An 11406-nucleotide genomic window follows, 5' to 3' on the forward strand; every position below is an offset into this window, starting at 1 on the left:
GGATTCCTCAAGATGATCTGAGAAGCTGCAGACACACAAGGGTGGCCTGTGATAGTCTTTGTTATCAGGAGCCTGTAGGCTTCCTTTCATCTTATTAAAATTATACCCTTTCTGCTAAAGTTGAAAAAAACTAAGAAATTGTAATTGTATCCCATTCAACCTCATCTGAAAGAGGGGAAAGTGGCCCATCAGACCATCTCAAGTTACAATACGATTCATGTGGTATTTCTATTTCCCACACCAGCCCGGGCACTCCAAGGGTTTTGCTCAATCCCTGGGTGGTGGAAACCCCCCTGAAGGGTTTATAAACCTAACATAATTAAGCACCATGTGACAGACACTGTGCTAATGACTTTACATGCATTCTTTTACTTATGTGTCCCAACAACCCCAGCATTATTATTATTTTGGGTTTTTTACATCTCCATTTTGACACTTGGCAAGGCAAAGAAACCTGACAACAGTTAAACAGCTAGCAATTTCCAGAGTGGGAATCTGTCCCCAGGCAGCATGACATCACAGCCCACATGGTTAACCTCTATTCTAACATGAAGTTCAAAACTCCAGCCTGCTGTGCTAGGACATGAATGTTTGTGAACCTCCAAAATTCATATGTTGATACCTTCTCTTTAATACGATGGTATCAGGAGGTGGGCTAAATTGATTAATTAGTGATTTTCTTAGTGGATTTCCTTATAACTCTATTTCATGAGGGTGGTGCCCTCATAAATTGGATCAGTGCCCTTTTAAAAAGAGGAGGAGACACGAGATTCTCTTTCTCTCAGTCATATGAAGACACAGTAAGAAGGCTGTCTCCAAACAAGGGAGCCAGCCCCCACTAGCTGCCAGGTCTGCTGGCACCTTGATTTCCCACCCTCCAGAACTGTGAGACAGAACTGTTTGCCATTAAAGCCTCCAGTCTATGGGATTGTTACAACAGCCTGAGCCAAGACATGCTTGGTGAAGATGCCCACCATGTTGCTAGAAGACCCATGATATTCCACTCTCCCCGGCTGCTCTGAAAGCAACAGATGTGGCACTCAGCAACCAGTCAGCCAGGTGAGGCTCTAGTCTGGTCCCTAAGGCTATCTCCCTGACCCCTTGGTTGGACTTCAGAGGGAATGGAAATCAACTTGGGCTGTAGCCATATCCTGTTGGCCTTCCCAGGGCATGGACAAGCTATGATAATCCTGCAAATAAATAAGGTGGGGAAGATGAGTTCAACTGTAGGGTTGGCAAACATTCGCAGGCCACTTAGAAAAGCTGCAGTTTTAACCATGCTGTCTTAGAGAGGTTTCAACATGGCAGAGTGGGCACTGGTGGTGACAATGTTCAGACACTTGGAGAATTATCTTCCTTCCTGCCATTTTTTGCACTGCCCTTCCTTATCCTGTCTACCCAAGCACCATGGGGTTGTGCCTCTCCTTCAGTGATTTTATTAATCAGGAAGCTGCAGTGTCCAAGTGGTCCTGGAAATTCCACCCAAAAAAAGGTGTAAAGTCAAGGGGGGCTGATGCCTCTCCTTGTACTGCATTACTGATGGCTGTCAGTCTCCCCATCCTGTATGGCAGCCTTGCAAGAACAGGGACCATGATTATTTTTCTTTAGATTTTCAACAACTTAGTCCCTGGTACATGGAAGACCAGTACATATTGAAATAAATTGATTAATTAGTGATTTTCTTAGTGGATTTCCTCATAACTCTATTTCATTTACTGACTTAATATGCCCTCCATACCAGAAATGAAGTCTTAAAGAAAGTCAGTGCTGTGCATTTACATTAGTTCACAACATTTATGCCATCCCATCACACAGGTATCCATGCACCTCTCCACACTATCCTGTAAAATCCCTGAAGGCAAGGACCATGTCTTACCCATCCTTGAATGTCCACTGCAGTTGCCTTCATATGGTAGGCTCAATGGTTTTTCAGCTGATTTGAATAAATCTCTCTGCAAGCTAAAACTGTATGCTGAGATGGAAATCTTCACCCAAGGTCATCTACAACTTCTGCTAAGGAATTCAGGAGTGGATTTCTCTCTAATCTTGCCAAATTATAAGAAAGATTTCTTGAGCTACTGAGACTTTCACAGGTTCACACTGCAGTGTAACAAGGCTGTCTACTCCCTTTTGCTCTCCTGCTTAGGGGCTTTCCATAAGGCAGAGGCTTGCCAAACCTCGACACTGTGTGTTGAGTTTTCATCTCAGTATATGACTAGGACTCCCTGCCTTCAGCCCCATTCTGTCTATGTAAGCAATACCAGAGAACCTCCATACTCTGGCAGCTGGCAAATTTCTCTCTAAGATCAATTTCCATCTATGTTGAAGTTATGATAACTCTATTCTTTCCTAAAACTGTGGGGTTGAGATAGATGGATCCTCTCTGATCTAGCCACTCCTCCTAGGCAGCAGCACAAGCATTTTGTCAATCCCAAGCATCTTAGGCCCTATGCCAACTATCAGACCTGTGTCATGTTGGTGTTCGAGCACCTGCGCCTCAGGATATAGAAACCCCCTTCTCTTTCTTCCAGTCCTTTTCAGATCAGAGTCCTTCAACACTAAACATCTTATTCCTCTCCTCCTCCTCCATAGAACCTGAGGGCCCATCGGTTAGAGTGTGGCAGTGGAAGAGTCCCAAGGCATAAAAAGGTCTATTTAGTCTCCACAGGGTTGAGGACGACCCTGCCATAGAAACAGAAAAGGCTTCCACCTCTTTCTGGGAAGTTGATGTCTTTCCTCCTCCCACTACTGCCCAGCCCTCCAGCCCCACTGCAGACCAGGAGAGGGTCCTTCTGCTACCACAGCAGAAGGCAGGGCACAAGTAAAGGCCCCAGCAACTCACTCTTCCAGTTCCTGAGGAGATAGCCTTCCACAAGTCCTATGGTTCTTTCTACCCTTTTGTACCAAGCTTCAGAATTTTCTGCCTATTTTTTGGAATGGTAAGAGTGAAGTCAAGGAAAAATAATAATAAACTAAGAGAGAAGAAAGGAAGTCAGTCCTAAACAAAACACCAAGAGAACTCGAGACTGTAGATGTGAACATATTTAATACCACTGAATTGTACACTTAAAAATGGTTAGAATGGTAATTTTTGGGTTTTTGTTTTTTGAGACATAGTCTCATTCCGTTGCCCAGGCTAAAGTGCAGTGGCACATAGCTCACTGCAGACTCAAACTCCTGAACTCAAGAGATCCTCCTGCCTCAGCCTTCTGAGTAGCTGGGATACAGGCATGCAACACCACACCTGGCTAAATTTTTTTATTTTTTGAAGAGATAGGATCTTGCTATGTTGCCCAGGCTGTTCTCAAACTTCTGACCTCAAGCAATCCTCCTGCCTCAGCCTCCCAAAGTGCTGGGATTATAGGCGTGAACCAAAGTGACTGTCAATTTTATGTTTTGTATATTTTATCACAATTAAAAAAAAAAAAGATTGTAGAAGCACAACCTGTAGTCAGAAGGAGAGGGGATAGTTGTCAGAAATTGTTCCAAGTATATATGCTAGATCTTCTAAAGTGTAAATCAATTTGTGAATATTTAATCTGCTAAAATACTCTTTTTTTCTTTTTTTCTTTTTTTTTTTGAGACGGAGTTTCACTTTTGTTGCCCAGGCTGGAGTGCAATGGCACAATCTCGGCTCACCGCAACCTCCGCCTCCCAGGTTCAAGCGATTCTCCTGCCTCAGCCTCCCTAGTAGCTGAGATTACAGGCACGTGCCAACACACCTGGCTTATTTTGTATTTTCAGTAGAGATGGGGTTTCTCCATGTTGGTCAGGCTGGTCTAGAACTCCTGACCTCAGGTGATCCACCTGCCTCAGCCTCCCAAAGTGCTGGGATTACAGGCGTGAGCCACCACGCCCTGCCTAAAATACCTCTATATTAAATGAAATTGTCTTGTTATGAGCCAAAGGCATCTTTTCTTCCATCATTTTTGTTGTCACCAAAACAACACCCTATAAGCTTAGACTCCAAGTCTGTCAGCTATCACAAAAATTATAGGTTCTAGGATAAGGTTCCTGATGGTATTATTGCACCAGGCCCAGTTTGTAGAAGATAGGTTTTTGGTCTCTTCGTGCACACATCACCTCAGATTATACTTAGGCTTGTAGAGCTATAGGAAAATTACAGACTGATGTCTCTTTAGTTTCAGATAAAAACACGGCACAAGCAAACCATTCGCAATAATCAAAAAGCATTCCTCTGTTTACACATCTATTTTGTGTAGATATCAACTTGTATTCCAAGAACTATAAATTGTGCCTGTGACCATGAACACATACATTTTCTCTGTTTAGCTTAATATTCTGGTGGGATCAGCAGGTACTGATGGCAATTTCTATACTTCTTTAAACATAAGCATCAATCAGGGTACAGACTGTAAGCACTTTGAAAATGCCATACATTAAGAGACAAGAACTGCTTGAGGAATCACAAATATTTATTCTAAAGCAGGTCTTAAATTCAGCTTTCTTCTGACTTGGGCTGTCTGCTGAAATCTGCCCTGCACTCAACACTTTAAGCCCATTCAATTAGAAGCCAGCTTTTCATAATTCCAGGTAGCAGTCCCCCTCATTTTCAAATGCAGAAAACTTCAGACAGAAAAACCAGAGAAATGTTAAGCACTTGAAATTCTGTGGCTGGTTATATGAGTCTACAACGGACATAATGGAGGTTTGGAAAGTGTTCCTGACGGCAGCGTGCTGTGGAGAGTTGCCATCTAGAAACCACGTGACACCAAGGGAGCCCCTGGACTTAGGAACACACTTTTGTCTTTATTCACAAAATCACTCATATGTTTTGAGTTTTTTAAAATAAAAACAGCATATTCTTTATTTTGCATACTTTAAATTCAGAACAAAATGAACAAACAATAAAACCACAATATGTAACATCCAATCCTGTTGTCAGAGAAGGGAGGGAATGGGGCTTGAGGCCCTTGTTTCCTGCCTTAGTCACAAGGACAGGAGAGGAAAAAACACTAGACATTAGCAGAGGGAGCCACGTAGGACAAGACACTTGAGGCTGCGGTGAGAATCGTGGGGACACTATATGAAGACCCAAGGTACAAACTCTTCATCTTCTTCTATGCGAGACGCATTCTCATTGCCCTCAAAACTGGAGACTCTCATCAGGAACTGCAGCACTGGGTTCCTCTGCTGCCACTTCATCCTCGATAGACCTAGCCTGATCCTGTGGTCGATCTAGTCGGAGTGAGTTTGGGGATCCTCAAGGAAGAAGCCAGAAGAGAGCAGCACGGTTTCAAACAGCAGCACCATCAGGTCCTTGACTGCCTTGCTGTTCCTGACAGCCTCAGCCTTCTGCTGCAGCATCTCCACAATGGGGTGGTTGGAGTTGATCTCCAGGTGCTTTTTGGCCATCATGTAGTCCATTGTAGAGTTGTCCCGAAGTGCCTGGGCTTTCATGATCTGCTCCATATTGGCTGTCCAGCCACAGGTGCTGGTCACAGTGCAACAGGGTGAAGACACAAGCCTATTGAAGATGGTCACCTTCTCAACCTCTTTATCTAAGATTTTTTTCATGAGCTTGCAGAGGTTCTCAAACTTTGCCTTGTTCTCTTCCATTTTCTTCTCCTCCTTATCCTCAGGTAGCTCCAGACTCTCCTTGGTAATTGAGACCAGGCTCTTCCCATCAAATTCCTTGAGCTGCTGCACACAGTACTCATCAGTGGACTCAGTCATAGAGACAACCTTGAAGTCCCGCTTCCACACTCAGTCCACAAAAGCAGAGTTGGCCACCTGCTCTTTGCTCTCACCAGAAAATTACCCATATGTTACATCCATGTGTAACTTCATTGTCCAAGGTTGAAATGAAATCATGTGATTTGAATGTTTCCCCTTCAAAATTCAGGTGCTGCCAGTGGGATAGTATTAAGAAGTGGAGCCTTTAAGAGGTGATGAGGCCATGGGGCTCCTCCCTCATGAGTGAGATTAGGTGCCCTTACAAAAGAGATTGACAGAGGGAGTTCGTCCCTTTTACCCTTCCACCTTCAGCCATGTGGGGAAACAGCACTCCTCCCCTCTGGAGGAGACAAAAATGAGGTGCCATCTTGGAAGCAAAGACCAGGCCCTCAGCAGACACTGAAACTGCCAGCACTCTGATCTTGAACTTCTCAGCCTCCAGAACTGTGTGAAATAAATTCCTGTTTTTTATGAATTAGCCAGTCTCAGGTATTTTGATGTAGTAGCATAAAACAGACTAAGACCATGATGGAAAATGTTTATTAAGCCATAAATAATTGTACAGATGCCAGTAATCACTAATATTTTAAACTACTACTTAGGGTTCTACAATATTTTAACCTATTTTCTGAGATACGGAAGCTAGACTTTTCTTCCTCTAAAACTTGAGGCCCTCAATGGGGTGAGGAAAGGGAATTAGTGACAATCAATTTTGTATCCACAGCACTAATTGAATGCCCAACACAAATAACCCATTAATTATAGGCAAACCTCAGAGATATTGCAGGGTCAGTTCCAGAACACCATGACAAAGTGAGTCACACAATTTTTTTTGGTTTCCCAGTCATATAAAAGTTATGTTTACACTATACTATAGTATATTAAGTGTGTAAGAGCATGTCTTTAAAAGTGACCATACCTGTGATATTATTTGATATGGTTTGGCTCTGGTCCCCGCCCAAATCTCATGTTGAATTGTAATTCCCAGTATTGGGAAGGGACCTGGTGGGAGGTGACTGGATCATGGGGGCGGGTTTCCCCCATGCTGTTCTCGTGATAGTGAATGAGTTCTCATGAGAGCTGATGGTTTAAAAGTGCGTGGCACTTTCCCCCTCGCTCTCTCTCTCTCCTGCCACCATGTGAAGAGGTGCTTGTTTCCCCTTCACCTTCCACCACGATTGAAAGTTTCTGACACTATCTCGAGGTAGATAGTGTCAGAATTAAATTAGAGGACACTCAGTTCGTATCTGCAGCAGAATTGATTGCTTATGTTTTGGTAGGGAGAAATCCCCCACATTTGGTCACAGAAGTTTTTTGTATTGATTGTTGTTGTGTTTTGAATGAGAAAAGAGGAAAAACATGGTTTGAATTTTTCCCTACCTTAATTTAAAAATTTTTTTTTGCTAAAAAATGATAATAATCATCTGAGCCTTCAGTGTGTCATCATCTTTTTGCTGGTGGAAGGTCTTGCCTTGATGCTGACGGCTACTGACTGATCAAGGTGGTGTATAAGGTGAGAGTGACTCTGGCAATTTCTTAAAATAAAACCACAATAAAGTTTTCGCATTGATTGACTATTCCTTGACTGAGTTCTCTGTAGCATGAGAATGCTATTTCATAGCATTTTCCCACAGGAGAAATTTTTCTTTTTTTAAAAAAAATTGTTTTCGTTTTTTTATGTTCCAAGTTACATGTACAGAATGTAGGTTTGTTACACAGGTAAATGGGTGCCATGGTGGTTTGCTGCACCTATCAACCCATCACCTAGGTATTAAGCCCAACGTGCATTAGCTCTTTTCCCTAATGCTTTCCCCTTCCCCCACCCTCTCCCAATAGGCCCCAGTGTGTGTTGTTCCCCTCCCGGTGTCCATGTGTTCTCATTGTTCAGTTCCCACTTGTAAGTGAGAACATGCGGTGTTTGGTTTTCTATTTCTGCATTAGTTTGCTGAGGATAATGGCTTCCAGCTTCATCCACGTCTCTGCAAAGGACATGATCTCATTCCTTTTTATGGCTGCATAGTATTCCATGGTGTATCATTGAAGGGCATTTGGGTTGATTCCATGTCTTTACTATTGTGTATAGTGCTGCAATGAACATATGAATGCACGTATCTTTATAATAGAATGATTTATATTCCTTTGGGTATATACCCAGTAATGGGATTGCCGGGTCAAATGGTATTTCCAGTTCTAGATCTTTGAGGAATCACCACACTGTCTTCCACAATGGTTGAACTAATTTGCATTCCCACCAACAGTGTAAAAGCATTCCTGTTTCTCCACAACCTCACCAGCATCTGTTGTTTCTTGACTTTTTAATAATCACCATTCTAATATGAAATGGTATCTCATTGTGGTTTTGATTTGAATTTCTTTAATGATCAGTTATGTTGACCTTTTATTCACATGCTTGTTGGCCACATATATGTCTTTTTGTAAAGTGTGTCTGTTCATATCCTTTGCCCACTTTTTGATGGGGTTGTTAGTTTTTTTCTTATAAATTTGTTTAAGTTTCTTGTAGATTCTGGATATTAGACCTTTGTCAGATGAATAGACTGCAAAAATTTTCTTCTATTCTGTAGGTTGTCTGTTCACTCTGATGATAGTTTCTTTAGCTGTGTAGAAGCTCTTTAGTTTAATTAGATTCCATTTGTCAATTTTTGCTTTTGTTGCAGTTGCCTTTGGCAATTTCATTGTAAAATCTTTGGCCATGTCTATGTCCTGAATGGTATTGCCTAGATTTGCTACTAGGGTTTTTAATGGTTTTGTGTTTTACATTTAAGTGTTTAATCCATCTTGAGTTAATTTTTGTATAAGGTGTAAGGAAGGGATCCAGTTTCAGTTTTATGCATATGGCTAGCCAGTTCTCCCAGCACCATTTATTGAACAGGGAATCCTTTCCCCATTGCTTGTTTTTGTCAAATTCATCAAAGATCAGTTAACTGTAGGTGTGTAGCCTTATTTCTGGGTTCTCTATTCTTTTCCATTGGTCTATGTGTCTGTTTTTGTACCAGTACCATGTTGTTTTGGTTACTGTAGCCTTGTAGTATAGTTTGAAGTTAGATAGCATGATGCCTCCAGCTTTGTTCTTTTTGCTTAGGATTGTCCTGGCTATACGAGCTCTTTTTTGGTTCCATGTGAATTTTTAAATAGTTTTTTCTAGTTATGTGAATAATATCAATGGTAGTTTAATGGGAATAGTATTGAATCTATAAATTGCTTTGGACGGTATGGCCATTTTCACAATATTGATTCTTCCTATCCATAAGCATGGAATGTTTGTCCATCTGCTTGTGTCCTCTCTGATTTTATTGAGCAGTGGTTGGTAGTTCTCCTTGAAAAGGTCCTTAATTTCCCTTGTTAGCTGTATTTCTAGGTATTTTATTCTCTTTGTGGGAATTGTGAATGGGAGTTCATTCATGATTTGGCTCTCTGCTTGTCTGTTGTTGGTGTGTAGGAATGCTTGTGATTTCTGCACATTGATTTTATATCCTTAGACTTTGCTGAGTTGCTTATCAGCTTAAGAAGCTTTTGGGTTGAGTCGATGGGGTTTTCTAGATATAGAATCATGTCCTTTGCAAACAAAAACAATTTGACTTCCTCTCTTCCTATTTGAATATCCTTTATTTATTTCCCTTGCCTGATTGCCCTGACCAGAACTTCCAATACTAAGTTGAGCAAGAGTGGTGAGAGAGGGCATCCTTGTCTTGTGCCAGTTTTCAAAGGGAATGCTTCCAGCTTTTGCCCATTCAGTCTGATATCGGCAGAAGGTTTCTCCTAAATGGCTCTTATTATTTTGAGGTATGTTCCTTCAATATCTAGTTTATTGAGACTTTTTAACATAAAGGATGTTGAATTTTATAAAAGGCCTTTTCTGCATCTATTGAGATAATTATGTGGTTTTTGTCTTTAGATTTGTTTATGTGATGAATTATGTTTATTTATTTGGGTATGTTGAACCAGCCTTGCATCCTGGCGATGAAGCCAACTTGATCATAGTGGATAAGCTTTTTGATGTGCTGCTGGATTCAGTTTGCCAGTATTTTATTGAGGATTTTTGCATCTATGTTCATCAGGGATATTGGCCTGAATTTTTCTTTTTTTGTTGTATCTCTGCCAGGTTTTGGTATCAAGATGATGCTGGCCTCATAAAATGAGCTAGGGAGGAATGCATCCTTTTCAATTGTTTGGAATAGTTTCAGGAGAAATGGTACCAGCTTCTCTTTATACCTCTGGTAAAATTCAGCTATAAATCCATCTGGACCTGGGCTAGGCTATTGGTTGTTAGGCTATTTATTACTGTCTCAATTTCAGAACTTGTTATTGTTATTAGTCTATTCAGGGATTCAACTTCTTCCTGGTTCAGTCTTAGGAGGGTGTATGTGTCCAGGAATTTATCCATTTCTTCTAGATTTTCCAGTTTATTTGCACAGAGGTGTTTATAGTATTTTTTGATAGTTGTTCATATTTCTGTGGGATCACTGGTGGTATCCCTCTTATCATTTCTGATTGTAAGTAATTTGAATCTTCTCTCTTTTCTTCTTTATTAGTCTCATTAGCAGTCTATCTATTTTATTGTGTGTTTCAGAAAACCAGCTCCTGGATTCGTTGATTTTTTGAAGGATTTTTCATTTCTCTATGTTCTTCAGTTTTTCTCTGAGCTTTCTTATTTCTTGTCTTCTGATAGCTCTGGGGTTTGTTTGCTTTTGGTTCCCTAGTTCTTTTAGTTGTGACGTGAGGGTATCAATTTGAGATCTTTTTAGCTTTTTGATGTGGGCATTTAGTGCTACAAAATTTCCATCTTAGTAAGGCTTTAGCTATGTCCCAGAGATTTTGGTATGTTGTCTCTTTGTTAGGATAACTTTTTTCAAAATTTCAGTCAATTTTCTCAAATCTTGCTGCTGCTTTATCAACTAAGTTTATTTAACACTCTAAGTTTTTGTCATTTCAACAATGTTCACAGCATTTTTGACAGGTGTAGATTCCATCTCAAGAAACCACTTTCTTTGGTTATCTATAAAAAGCGACTGCTCATCCATTCAAGTTTTGCCATGAGATTGCTGCAATCTCATGACAAGTACCACATCTGCAGTTACTTCCTCCACTGAAGTCTTGAACCCCTCCAAGTTACCCTTGAGAGTGAAAATCAACTTCTTCCAAACTCCTGTTAATGTTGATAGTACGACCTCCTCTTGTGAATCATGGCTGTTCTTAACAGTATCTAGAATGATGACTTTCTAGGAGCTTTCCAATGTACTCTGCCCAGATCCAACAAAGGAATCACAATCTATGGCAACCAAAGCTTTACTAAATATATTTTTTAAATAATAAGACATAACTCAAAATTACTCCTTAATCCATAGGCTGCAGAATGGATGTTGTGTTAGCAGGCATGAAAACAATGCTTATTTCCCCGTACACCTCCATCAGAATTCTTGGGTAACTAGGTGCATGGTCAATGAGCAGTAACATTTTGAAACAAATCTCTTTTTTTTTCTAAGGAGTAGGTCTCAATAGTGGACTTAAAAAATATTCACTAAACCATGCTGTAAACACGTGCTGTCATCCAGACTTTGTTGTTCCATTTCTAGAGCACAGGTAGAACAGATTTAGTATAATTCTTAAGGACTGTATAATTTTTAGAATGGGAAATGAACAATGGCTTCAGGTTAAAGTCACCACTATATCAGTGCCTAATAAGAGAATCAA

The 11406-nt window shown here is 40.8% G+C and overlaps 1 pseudogene; it reads right to left on the reverse strand.

Moving 5' to 3' along the window:
- Positions 1–5043: 5043 nt before the first annotated feature.
- On the reverse strand, positions 5044–5775 carry LOC697660 (putative heat shock protein HSP 90-beta-3; annotated as a pseudogene).
- Between the last annotated feature and the right edge of the window lie 5631 nt (positions 5776–11406).

Source organism: Macaca mulatta, chromosome 8, assembly GCF_049350105.2.
Source record: "Macaca mulatta isolate MMU2019108-1 chromosome 8, T2T-MMU8v2.0, whole genome shotgun sequence".
Classification (NCBI taxonomy): Eukaryota; Metazoa; Chordata; class Mammalia; order Primates; family Cercopithecidae; genus Macaca; species Macaca mulatta.